The sequence below is a fragment of the Manis javanica genome, chromosome 3 (assembly GCF_040802235.1).
Source record: "Manis javanica isolate MJ-LG chromosome 3, MJ_LKY, whole genome shotgun sequence".
NCBI classification, from domain to species: Eukaryota; Metazoa; Chordata; class Mammalia; order Pholidota; family Manidae; genus Manis; species Manis javanica.
This window is the reverse complement of record NC_133158.1, coordinates 172523316-172536939: the sequence shown is the minus strand read 5'-3', so window position 1 is coordinate 172536939 and position 13624 is coordinate 172523316.

Below are 13624 nucleotides of genomic sequence, written 5' to 3'. Positions count from 1 at the left end.
AGAAAGGTGACAAACGTCTAACTAAACTAAGAAAAAAAGACAAATAAAAGATAAAATCAGGTGAAATGGGTATATTAACTGCTGACTTTACAGAAATAAAAATAACTATAAGAGTATACTACAGTGTCTACCAACAAATTAAATAACCTCAATGAAATGCACAAATTTCTAGAAACATATAAATTACCAAAAACTGACTCAGACAGAAATAGAAAATCTGAAAAGATCTATAAAAAATAAAGAGAATCAGAAATCAAAAACTTCCCAACAGAAAAATGGACCAGGTGACTCCACTGGTGAGTTCTACCAAACTTAAAGAAAAATTAATATCAATCCTTCCCATATTTTTTCCTAAAAATAGAAGGAGGGAATGTTTCCTAACTCATTTTATGGAACCAGCAAAACTAGACAAAGACATGAATATGGGATATTGCAAAACTCTCAACAAAATACTAGTAAACTGAATCCAACAGCACATTTGAAGGATTATACTCCGTGACTATATGGGATTTATCCCAAAGAGGGCAAGAGTGTTTCGTTAGAAGAAAATCAACCTATGTTATACACAACTTTAACAGAATGAAGAAAAATAATCATTTCAGTTGACATAGAAAAATCATTTGATTTTTTAAAAAAAATTTTAAATTTAAATTAAAATTTTTTTTAATTAAAAAAAATTTAATTCAATTCTCTTTCATAACAAAAACACTAAAAAGGAGGAAAATGAGGACACTTCTTCAACATGCTAACGGGCATTTGTGAAACCCCACAGCTAGTATCAGACTCAATGGTAAAAGTCTAAATGTTTCCCTTTAAGATCAGGAACAACACAAGGAGACACACTTTCACCTGCTCTTCAGAATGTAATGGAAGTTCTAGCCGGAGCAAACAGGTAAGAAAAGGAAATAAAAGGTATCCAGATCAGAAAGGGTTAAGTTACACTATCTCTCTTCACAGGTGACATGATCCTGTATGTACAAAATCCCAAACAATTCACAAAATCCTACTAGAATTAATCAGCAAATTTGCAGAAAACAAAAATCAAGGAATGAAAATCAATTGTATTTTTTCTATACACCAGCATGAACAACTTGAAAAAGGAAATGAAAAAGACAACTTTATTTATCAAAATTCCAATGACCTTTTGCAGAAATAGAAAAGCTGATTCTCAAATTCATGGAACTGTAAGAGACCCTGAACAGCCAAAACGATCTTAAAAACAACAGCGACAACAAAAAGAACAACTTTGGAGGACTTGAACTTCCTGACTTCAAAACTTACTACTAACATATAGTAATTAAAACAGCATGGTACTAGCATAAGGATAGACATATAGATAAGTGGAATATAATTGAGAGTCCAGAAATAAATTCCTACATCAATTGCCAATTGACTTTCAATAAAGGTGAAAGACCACTGGATAGAGATAGAATATTCTCTTCAACAAATGATGCTGGGACAACTGGATATCTACATACAAAAGTATGATGTTGGACTCCTTCCTCATATCTTATATAAAATTAACTCAAAATGGGTAAATGATATAAATATAAAAGCTAAAACAATAAAAATTTTAGAAGATAATATAGTGTAAATCTTTATGATCTTTCATTGGAATGAGTTCTGCAAAAAATAGAAGCAAAAAAAAGTAGATTGGGCATCATCAAAATTAAAAACCTTTGTTCATCAAAGGCATTAGCAATAAAGTGAAAAGACAACCTATAGGATAAAAGAAAATATTTGTAAATCATGTATTTGCTAAGGTTCTAGTATCCAGGAAATATAAGGAATGTTGAGGTGCAGTATCTCAATAACAAAAAAACAAACAACCCAATTTAAAACTGGGCAAAGCACTTCAAGACACATTTCTCCAAAGAAAGCATACAAATGACCAAGAAACACATGAAAATCTACTCAACATGATCAGTCATTAGGGAAATGCAAATCTAAACTACAATGAGATACCACTTCATATCTAATAGGCTGGCTGTCATTTTTTTAAACAAGGAAATAACAAGTGAGGGGAGGGTGTAAAGAAACTGGGACTCTCTTACATTGCTGGTGGAAATGTACAATGGTGAATCAAATTTGGAAAGCATTTTGACAGTTCCTAAGAAAACTGAACATAGAATTATCATATGACCATGTAATTCCAGTCCTAGATATACACCCTCTAAAATAAAAAACAGATAATCAAATACTGGTACATGAATGTTCACAGCAGCACTATTCATAAAAACCAAAAGATGGAAACAACCCAAATCTGCATCAACAGATGAGTGGATAAACAAATTGTGGTCTATATGTACAACCATCCAAAAAAAAAAAGTGGTACTGACACGTTCTGCAGTGTATCCTGCGAAGTGAAGGAACCCAGCCATAAGAAATTACATACAGTGTGACTCTTATATGGAATATCCAGAACAGATCAATTATTGACAGAAAGAAAATTGGTGGTTGCTGGAGCTAAGGCTGGGGAGAATGGAGAAAAACAGTTTAATCAGTTTGGGGTGTTTTTTTGGGTGATGGAAATATTTTAAAAGTAGATAGAGGTAGTGGTTGCATGATATTGTGAATGTACATCTCTCCTATTGCCCCCCAATTTGTACTATTATTTTTTTATTCTTTGTATGTCATTGTAGTCATATCATATATGTATACTTTTGTATCTTTCAGTTTTTCACTAAGAAAGCCAAAATTTTTTCCATGCCATAAAATCTCCATAAACATAATTTTAATGGCTGCATCTGACCACATGATAAAATGGTTCATGTGTTTATTTATTCATTAAAAAAATAAATACTCAGTATCGATACCATTTTATATTCAGTGTCCTTAAAACATATCCGGACTTGGCCCTTGAAAAATTTATGTTCAAATGTGATAGGGAACAATAAAAAAAAGTGATAGGGAAATGTTAAGCATATAAAATCACCAACAAATGTATAGCTACAAATTTTAATAAGTGTGTGGACAAAAAAGGACAGGGTCCTGTGAAATCTGATTTATATTGGAGAGTCAGGGTGTAGACTTCTTTGAAAACTAATATTTTAAATGGTATCTAAAATATGACAGGCAAATAAAAGTTGACTAGGCAAGATTTAATAATGATGATAGTGATGATTGTGGTGACATTGACAATGATGATTAATGATGGAGACATTTATTAAATGCTATTAAGCATTGTTTTACTGCTTGACATACAGTGGCCACGTTTAATCCTTGTAACAACTCTATAAGCTCAATACTGTCCTTATACCCAATTGTTGAAAGAGAAACTGAGGCACTAAGAGATGAAGAATCTCTCCCCAAGTCAACTCAGCACCGGGACTCAAGCCCAGGCAGTCGGCTCTACATCTTAACCACTGCATAAAGAAATCCAGGCAGGGGGAGCCACATAGGTGAAGGCCAGGGAGTAGAAAAGAGCTAGTTAACAAATTTATGTGTTAATTTATTTATTGTTTTCATTTTTAAATGGACTATTTAAATATATGGAAATCTTAAAAAAATGATGGAGCAGCTGTGTACTCACTGCCTAATGTTAACGAATCTTTCTTGCCACATTGACTCTATTTTTTAAAAGTAAAAGTATAAAGTATAAAGCTATGACTGAAATTACCTTGTGTACTTTCCCTTAATCCCATCTGTCGTCCTCTCTCTTTCCTTTCACAGCACAAGCACTATTGTGAATTAGGTGTTTATCATTCTCATGCATGATTTATTTATGTTCACTACATATTTTTTAATGTATTTTAAAATAAAAAATGATATATTGCTTATATTATCTACAACTTATTTTACGATTTTAATATTTTCCTCACTAGTATAATTGCCTTTTTTGGCAAATTGCTAAAAGTGGGAATACTAGATCAAAGAATATGTTCACTTTAAATATGCATAATGGAGAATCCCAGTAATCAGACATGGCTGGAATGGAACTAGTTCAAAAGGGTTCCATCTGGTGAAATGAAACACCAATTACTTCACGCAATATTGCTTTGCATAAACAAACCACAATTTAAAAAATCTTTTCCTGCTGATGGATATATTAATTGATTCCAGTTTTACACTATTTTGACAATGCAACAATGAATCCTCTTTAGATATTTAGCAGAATTTCTCTAGGCAATACATCTAGGAATGGAATTATCAGGACATCTCAGTACCAGGTGTGCCAGACTTGAGTTAATTCGCCAGTGTGATGGGTCGTGGTATTTCAGTGTGGTTTTAATTTGCATTTACCTGGTTACTAATGAAGTTTCTTGGAGATGTTTATAAATTCTGGATATTAAGCTTTAAAAAAATATCAGTGGCAAGTATATTCTCACTGTTTGTAGTTTAACTTTATTCATGGTGTCTTTTGATGAACAGTAATTTTTATGTAATTATTTTATTTTATGTGATCCATCAAAACATTTCTTGAGTAGTGTTTTTCTATCTTGTTTAAAGAATCTTTTCTATTGCAATTTCATAAAGATGTTCTTTTAAAAGTATTATGTTTTTCCTTTTCACATTTAGATTTATGATTCATCTAGAATTTATTTTGGTGAATAGTGTGAGGTAAGGATCTAAGTTTTTCCCTATATGCTAATCAATTAGCTATGTCATTATCATATAGTCCATTTTTTCCCCTGATATTTATGTTTTGTTGAGATGTAATTCACAAACCATACAATCCACCCATATAAACTATACCATTCAAATTTTTGGGGGCTATCATCACCAGAGGCTGATTTTAAAATATTTCCATCACCAAAGAGCTCAGTACCCATTATCAGGTTACTCTCCACCATTTCTCCCACTCCCTTCCTCCTGTGAAGCCCAGGACTTGGCAAACACTGAACTACTTTCTGTCTCTAGATTTTTCTCTCTTGGACATTTCATACCAATGGAATCATATAGTATGTGGTCTTTTGTGACTAACTTCTTCACTTAGAATAGTGTTTTCAAGCTTCATCCATTTTTTAGCACATACTAGTACTTCATTCCTTCAAATAATATTGTATAGATATGCCACATTTTATTTATTTGCTCATTAGCTGATGGATATTTGGATTGTTTCCGCTTGGGGGCTGTTATGAATAAAGCTGATATGAGCATTTATGTATAAGCTTTTGTGGGGACATATGCATTCATTTCTCTTGGATATATACATAAGAGTTGGATTGCTAGCTCACATAGTAACTCTATGGTTAACTTTTTCAGGAATTGCCATACTGTTTTTCAAAGCTGCTCCCGTACATTTTATGTTCCCACCAGCAATGTATGAGGGTCTCAATTCCTGCACATCCTTGCCAGCAATAGTTGTTATCTATGTTTTCTATTATAACCATCTGGGTAAGTGTGAATAGGTTTTGACTTGCATTTCCCTGATAGATAATGATGTTGAACATCTTTTCATGTACCTATTGGCCGTTTTTGTATTTCCCTGGAGAAATGTTTATTCATATCCATGGCCCAGTTTTTAGTTGGATTATTTATCTCTTTGGTGTTGAGCTGTAGGTGTTCTTTGTGTATTCTGGATACAAGTTTCTTATTAGATATATTATGTGCTAGTATTTTCTCCCATCCTGTGGGTTGTCTTTTCACTTCCTTGGTAGTATCATTTTTAGGATAAAAGTTTTTAATTTTGAAATTCCAAATAATCTATTTTTTTCTCTTGTTCTTGGTGCTTTTGGTGTCATATCTTAGAAACCACTGCCTCCCTCAAGGTCATGAAGATTTTCCCTTATGTTTTCTTTTGAGTTTTACAGCTTTAGCTCTTACATTTAGCTCTATGATTCGTTTTGAGTTAACTTTTTGTATGAAATGAGATAGGCATTCACACTCATTCTTTTTTCCGATGGGGAAGTTGTAAACAGAACATTGCTGGTACAGCTACAGGAGCAGAGTGTCTGTAGTCTCAGGGGACCGACAGCCTGGCGGCCCCAAAGATGGGATTCACATCCGTTCTTTTGCATGTGGCTGTCCAGTCGTCCCAGCAGCATTTGTTTTAAAGATCATTCTTCCCCCCACTGAATGGTCTTGGCAGTCTGCTGAAAACTGACTGACCGTAAATAAAAGATTTTCCTTCTAGACTCTCAATTTCATTCCATAGATCTATATGTTTATTCTTATACCAGTAACACATTGTCTGGATTACTGTAGCTTTTAAATACATTTTGAAATCACCAAGCATGAGTCTTCCAACGTTGTTCATTCTTCCTTTCGAGATTGCTTTGACTGTTCTGGGGTCTTTGTATTTCCATATCAATTTTATGATCAGTGTGTCAATTTCTGCAAAAACATCGGCCAGAATTTAATAGGAATTAAGTTGAATCTGTAGATCAATTTGGGGATTATTGCCTTCTTAATAATATTGAGGTTTATTACTACTTCTTTTATTTCTATCCCACCCCATCTCTTGCACAAAGCTTCTATTCTCAAGGTCACTTGATGGTAGAAAATGGCCCTAGCCATCATGCCCACATTCAGACAGCAGAACAAAGCAAATGAGGAAGGAATAATGGTAACTCATCCCTTTGCTTTTGAAGATAATTTGCAGAAGTTCCACACCACACTTCTGTTCTCTTCTCATTGGCTAGACTTATTGATACCAAGCAGCAACGGAAGGCATGAAAAGTCATCTCTTGCCTGGCTGTGATTGCCTTGCCTAGGATTTTGTTACTAAGAAAGATGGTATTACTAAGAAAGGAGAGCATTAGAAAATGACCAATAATCTCCATGAGAGTCAAACATTTGAATGTATTTCTATACCCTCCCTGCATTCTTCTGTCAAGAGTGGTAGAACCTCATCGTAGCCTCTGACTTTAAGCTATAAGGCTTGGCTGTGTATATTCCCACTTGTCTTTATTACCAATTTCTTCACAAATTGTGGGATTTTGACTTGTGGTCTAATTTTGAATGAAAGAATATTTGGTCTTCCTCCTTCTTTTATGCTTGTGTTTCCCTGTCCAGCTATTTTGTGGCTGCCTTCATTTAGTCCCTTAGGCCAGAACCAGGCTTTGTGTGGTGGTTCAAAGCACTTACTCTGAGAGGACATTGGAGATGTGAGAGCATGTGGCGTGGTTCGGTGCCTGGTTGCCAGGTGATGCCCAGGCCCTCCTGTGTCCCTAGGCCTGCTGCTGTGCATAAGCCATAGCCCTGGGAGAGAGTGGGCGACACCAGCCAGCCTTCTTTTCAGAGTTGTAGAGTCTTCATTTTTAAGACCCAGCCTGAATCCAAACCCCTTCTCAAGCACTTTTATACCTATTAGTAATTAGAAGCCACACTCATGGCTGTTATCACCCACTCCTGGGATTGGACCCCCCAGGCTGTAGTTTAGCTCCACTTACCACACTAATTTTCTGCTCCACTTCTAGATTCCAGAGATAATGCTTGTTTTAGAGCCTGGATTTGCCACTGCCATATCTTCACAGCAGAAAGGGCACAACCATAAAGTGAAACCACTAAGCTATCTGGATGAAGAACCCATGTTTTTGAGGCCAATGCACCCAAAGCATGATCAGTCAGGGAGAGTATGATGTGGAGGTTTGTGGAATTGGATGGGACCACACTGTATAATGTCTTGCTAAGGATAATGTTAAGTATAATGTAAAAGAGTAAAGGTTTTCGATCAGGGGCATGTAGAAAGGAAGCAAGAAACTACATTTCCCAGAATCCCTTTCCTTTTATAGATTTGATGTGACTTCCCTGGTGTCCATGGTTAGAGGTCATCCATAAGAACTTAACTGTGCTTTGGAAGGCAGAGGAGAGGAAGGCCGTCACCCTCAGAAGCTGTGGCAGGCGGATTCAAGGGCTTTTCAGACTTCTCTCCCAGTTCTTGCTTCACTGTCAAGAGAACCAGGAATTTTACTGTTTATGAAGTATTATCGCAGGGTCTCATTTTATCAGTGGGGCTCTATGGGATGTGGGACCAGTTGGCGGCTTTTTTATTATATTTTACTATCTTTTCCCCTTTAAGGCAATAAAATTAATTAATTGGCTTATAGTTAGCTGGTTTTAAAGTCAGATGGATGAGGATTGCAATATGTAATGATTAACTCTTGGTAATTTTCCATAAATTGTCCTTTATTTTTGTTAATGACTTTGTACTGACCTTCCTAAATTTACTTTCTCAGCGCATTTCAGGGAAATTAATGGTTCACTTCAAATACATACAAATATGACAGGAAACAAGGTGTATACATTCATTCATCAAATGCTGGCTTGAGTACCTGAAGTATTTGGTGTACTGTGCTAATAAAATACAAAGATGCACAAGGCATGATAGGTGTCTGTCCTCAGGATGACAGTGTGACAAGTTGTAGAAATTTTAATACAAAGAAGCATGAGACAATGGTCACAAACGTAGACCTCTGTGCTTTGGAGAGCTCAGAGGAGGGAGGTTTTCATGAAAGAAAGAGGAAAGGCCAGTTGAAATGAGCTCTGAAGAATTTTAATCTGGGTAGTGAGGGAGGGTGTTTCAGGTAGAGGAAACGGCATGAGCAAAGGTATGGAGAGAGAAAGAGCGATAGCATGGTAGGTGGTGAATCATGTCACTGGAGATAAGGCAAAAGTGTTCGGTTGATTCATAAACATCACGGAAGACCTTGAATGGTAAGTTCAAGAGTTTTAGGCAATGCGGAGGAACAAAAGATTTTTAATCCCAAATCTTCCTTAAATGATTCAGTGTTTGTCAAATTAAATCTGATGGGGCAGGCAGTGTGGATTTACGCCAAAGAAACCTCCTGGGTTGATAGGCTAGGAGGCCATTATAAGGACCTCCTGGTATGAGGTACCTGGAGAGAAGGCAACGGAAGGGAAAGGAGGGATGGGTGCAGATGAGAAGCCAAGAGGGAAATGGGTGGGATCATGTGCAGGCTATTGATTAGGAGTGACAGTAAAGACATAAGATGCAGAAGTTTGGTTCTTACTCATTTGCCACATCAGCTTGACCGGTTTTCAAATTAGGATATCTAGAGCCTGGCTGCTCTAAGTGTGGGCCACAGACTGGCAGCACCGGAAACACTGGGGAGCTTGTCAGAAATGCAAATTCATGGGCCCCACTCCAAACTACAGAATCAGAAGCTCTTGGGGAGGGGTCATCTATGTTTAAACTAGCCTTTCAGTCAAAACTGATGAACACTAATGTTTGAAAACCACTGGTCTAGAGAAAAGAGGTTTTCTGTAGTAGAGAGGGTACCAAATATGCAGTCAAGGACCTTGAAAATGGGTCTATCCTTCCCTTCCCAGCCATCCTCCCCAGTCCCTTTCCCTTGGTAACTGTTAGTCCATTCTTGGGTTCTCTGAGTCTGCTGCTGTTTTGTTCCTTCAGTTTTTCTTTGTTCTTATACTCCACAGATGAGTGAAATCATTTGGTACTTGTCTTTCTCCGCCTGGCTTATTTCACTGAGCATAAGACCCTCTAGCTCCATCCATGTTGTTGCAAATGGTAGGATTTGTTTTCTTCTTATGGCTGAATAGTATTCCATTGTGTACATGTACCACATCTTCTTAATCCATTCATCTACTGAAGGACACTTAGGTTGCTTCCATTTCTTGGCTATTGTAAATAGTGCTGCAATAAACATAGGGGTGCATCTGTCTTTTTCAAACTAGGTTCCTGCATTCTTGGGGTAAATTCCTAGGAGTAGAATTCCTGGATTAAATGGTATTTATATTTTCAGTTTCTTTGAGGAACCTCCATACTGCTTTCCATGATGGTTGAACTAATTTACATTCCTGCCAGCAGTGTAGGAGGGTTCCCCTTTCTCTGCATCCTCACCAACATTTGTTGTTGTTTGTCTTTTGGGTGGTGGCCATCCTGAATGTGCATTCCTTGTAATTTCCCTGCCGCTGCTGATCGGGACCCTCACTCAGAACCATGGACTTTGATATAAAGCTGGTGCTGAGGAAAGCTCAAGGTGGAGATGCCAATTCAGTGTGATGAATACATCATATTGATATGGGGGTCCAGGTAGAGCAGTACAGGACAGATGTCAGAAAATGACTTTCTAGTCTGTCTCTGATTAGCTCTGTGACCCTCAGAAAGCTTCACAGGCCTCTTAGCCTCAGTTTTTCCCTCTGGAATGGAAGGGATGGGCATTTGTAAGAAGAACCTTTTCAGGTCTAATGCACCTTTAAGAAAGAAACTGCCCAACTCTTCAGTTCAGGTCACTTGAATGCTCAACTGTAATGATGCAGAGACTTGTTTTTCTCAGAGATGTTTCCCATTGACTATTCCCCCCCCCCCTTTTTTAGATGGAGTAGTCAGGGAAGAGGGGGAAGCTTCTGGACTTTCTTTGTAAGAAAATTCAATTTCCATTCCTCTTTTTTTGTAGCTAGAATTTTGCGTTCCTCTTTTTGTTTCTTGCGCTTGCGCCCTGCCTTCTCTGAAACGTTTCAGTTCCCTCTGATGTATTTTTAGACCAACTTACCATCTTTCAACAGATGTGGCAAGGTTACTTTTCTGAAGCTCTTCAGGGACCAGGACCCCAGAGGGAGATGCCTTCTGGAATGCAGATGGAGTGGACACCAAATTCCTTCCTATTCTTTTAAGGCTTCTCATTTTAGGTTTTGGTTTTTACAATTTAGCTTGTGATCAAGGCTGGAGTCCCATTAGGAAGTCATTCATAGGAGTAAAGGCAAATGCATTTTGTTCAGTCAACTTTGATTAAAATTAAGATATTTTGCCTCTCTTAGTATCTTGATTCATTTCTCATTCTTCTGTGATATAGTAAACACCTGTGGAAAACTAGAAGTATATGCAGCATCAATACATCAACACAATACTCACCTGATACTTCTCACCTCCTCTCTTTCCTTTTTATTTTATTTTATATTCTAATTTTAATTTTTTAAAAAACTTAATGAAGTATTATTGACATGTAATATTACATCAGTTTCAGGAATACATCATAGTGATTTGGAAATTATATACATTACAAAATGCTTACCACAGTAAGAATGGTTACCATCTGTCAGCCTACAAAGTTATTACAATATCGTTGACTATATTCCCTATATTACACTTTCATCCCTGTGACTTATTCATTTATAATTGGAAGTTTGTACCTCTTTATCTTCTTCACCTATTTTGCCCATCCTCCTATCCCTCTCCCCTCTAGCAACCACTAGTTTGTTCTCTATGAATCTATTTCTGTTTGTTTAATTATTTAGTTTTTTTAGATTATGCATATAAGTGAAATTATATGTTATTTTCTTGCTCTATCTGACTTATTTCACTTAGCATAATACTCCCTAGGTCTATCAAAGTTGTCACAAATGACAAGATTTCATTGTTACCTTACGGCTAAGTAACACTCCATTGTATATAAGTACCACATCTTCTGTATCCATTCACCTGTCGATGGATGCTTAGATTGCTTCTGTATCTTGGCTATTGTAAATAATGGTGCAATAAATAGGGATGCATATATTTTTGAATTAATTTTTCTGTTTTCTTTGGGTAAATATCCAGAAGTGGAATTACTGGGTTATATGGTATTTCTAAGTCTTTGAGGAATCTCCATACAGCTTTCAATAGTGGCTATCATGTGCCTGTTGGCCTTCTGTATATCTTCTTTGGAAAAGTCTATTCAGGTCCTCTGCCTACTTTTTAATTGTATTATTTGTTGTTTTTACTTTGGTGTTGAATTGTATGAGCTCTTTCTAGATTTTGGTTATCAATTCCTTATCAGTTATATCATTGGCAAATATCTTCTCCCATTCAGGTTGTCTCTTTGTTTCATTGATGGTTTTCTTTACTGTGCAAAACATTTTTAGTTTGATGTTGTTCCAATTGTTTATTTTTCTTTTGTTTCTCTTTCTTGAGGGGACAGATCCCCCAAAATATTGCTAAGGCCAATGTCTAAGAATTTACTGCTTATGTTTTCTTTTCAGAGTTTTATGGTTTCAGGCCTTACATTTAGGTCTTTAATCCATTAGAGTTTATATTTGTGTGTGGTGTAAGAGAGTGATCCAGTTTCATTCTTTTGCATGTAGCTGTCCAGTTTTCCCAACACCACTTATTGAATAGACTGTCATTGCCCCCATTAAATATTTTTGTCCCCTTTGTTGTTGATTGACTGACCACACAAATGTGGGTTTATTTCTGTACTTTCTCTTCTGTTCTATTGATCTATGTGTCTATTTTTGTGCCAGCACCATGTTGTTTTGATTAGCATAGCTTTGTAGTATAGTTTGAAATCTAGAATTGTGATACTTCTAGCTTTGTTCTTCTTTCTCAAGATTGCTTTTGGGTATAACAGGATATTCAGGGTCTTCTGTTTTTCCAAACAAATTTTAGGATTATTTGTTCTAGTTCGTGAAAGATGCTATTAGTATTTTGATGGGATTGCATTGACTCTGTAGATTGTTTTTGGTATTAATAACAATATTAATTCCACCAATCCAGAGAACAGTGTACCTTTTCATTTATTTGTGTCATCTTCAATTTCTTTCATCAATGTTTTATAGTTTTCAAAGTAAAAGTTTGTCATTCCTTTCTCATTTCTCAGCATTATTGCTAATTAGTTAATAAAGTAGTCTCTTACTTAGAAACTTCTGGAGTTCTTTAACTCTGAGAATAGATTTAAAAAGTCTTTCAGACCATGAAAAACTGAAAGTTTTTCCTCAAATATTAAGGGAAGACAGGGATGTATGATTTCACATTTCTATTCAACATAGCATGGAAGCCATAGCCAGAGAATTAAGCAAGAAAAATAAAAGTAATCAAAACTTGAAAGAAAGAAGTAAAATTATCTCTATTCACAGATGACATGATATTAGATATAGAAAACCCTAAAGATTCCACAAAAAAATCAGTTAGAACTGATAAATGAATTCAGCAAAATTGTAGGATACAATATCAATATACAAAAATCAGTTGCATTTCTATACACTAACAATGAACAAACCAAATATGAAATTAAATAAATTTTAAGTTTCATTTACAGTTGCATCAAAAAGAATAAAATACTTAGAAATAAACTTAACCAAGGAGGTAAAAGACTTGTATACCACAAAACTGTGAAACATTGCTGAAAGAGATTAAAGAAGACAAAAATAAATTGAAAGACATTCTGTGTTCATGGATTAGAAGACTTAATATTGTTGAAATTTCAGTATTAACTAAAGCAACCTACAGATTCAATGCAATCCTAATCAAAATCCCAACATTTTTTTTGCACATATGGAAAAATCCATCTTAAAATTAATATGGAATCTCTGGAATATGAAAGAACCAAACATTTTGGAAGAAAACAACATTGGAGGTCTCAGATTTCCTGATTTCAAATGTATACAAAGCTACAATAAGCAAAACAGTGGTTCTGGTAAAAATACAGACATGGAGATCAATGGAATAGAATAGAGAGCCCAGAAATAAACCCTCACATATGTGGTCAAATGATTTTTGACAAAGGTACCAACATCATGAAATAGGGAAAAGACAGTATTTTCAACATGGTGTTGGGAATACTGAAAATCCATGTGTGAAAGAGTGAAGTTGAACCCTTATCTTGCACCATATATAAAAATTAACTAAAGTAGATCAAAGATCTCAATGTAAGAGCTACAGCTATAAAATTCTTAGAAGAAAAATAGGGGAGAAACTTCATAACATTGGATTTGGCAGCGACTT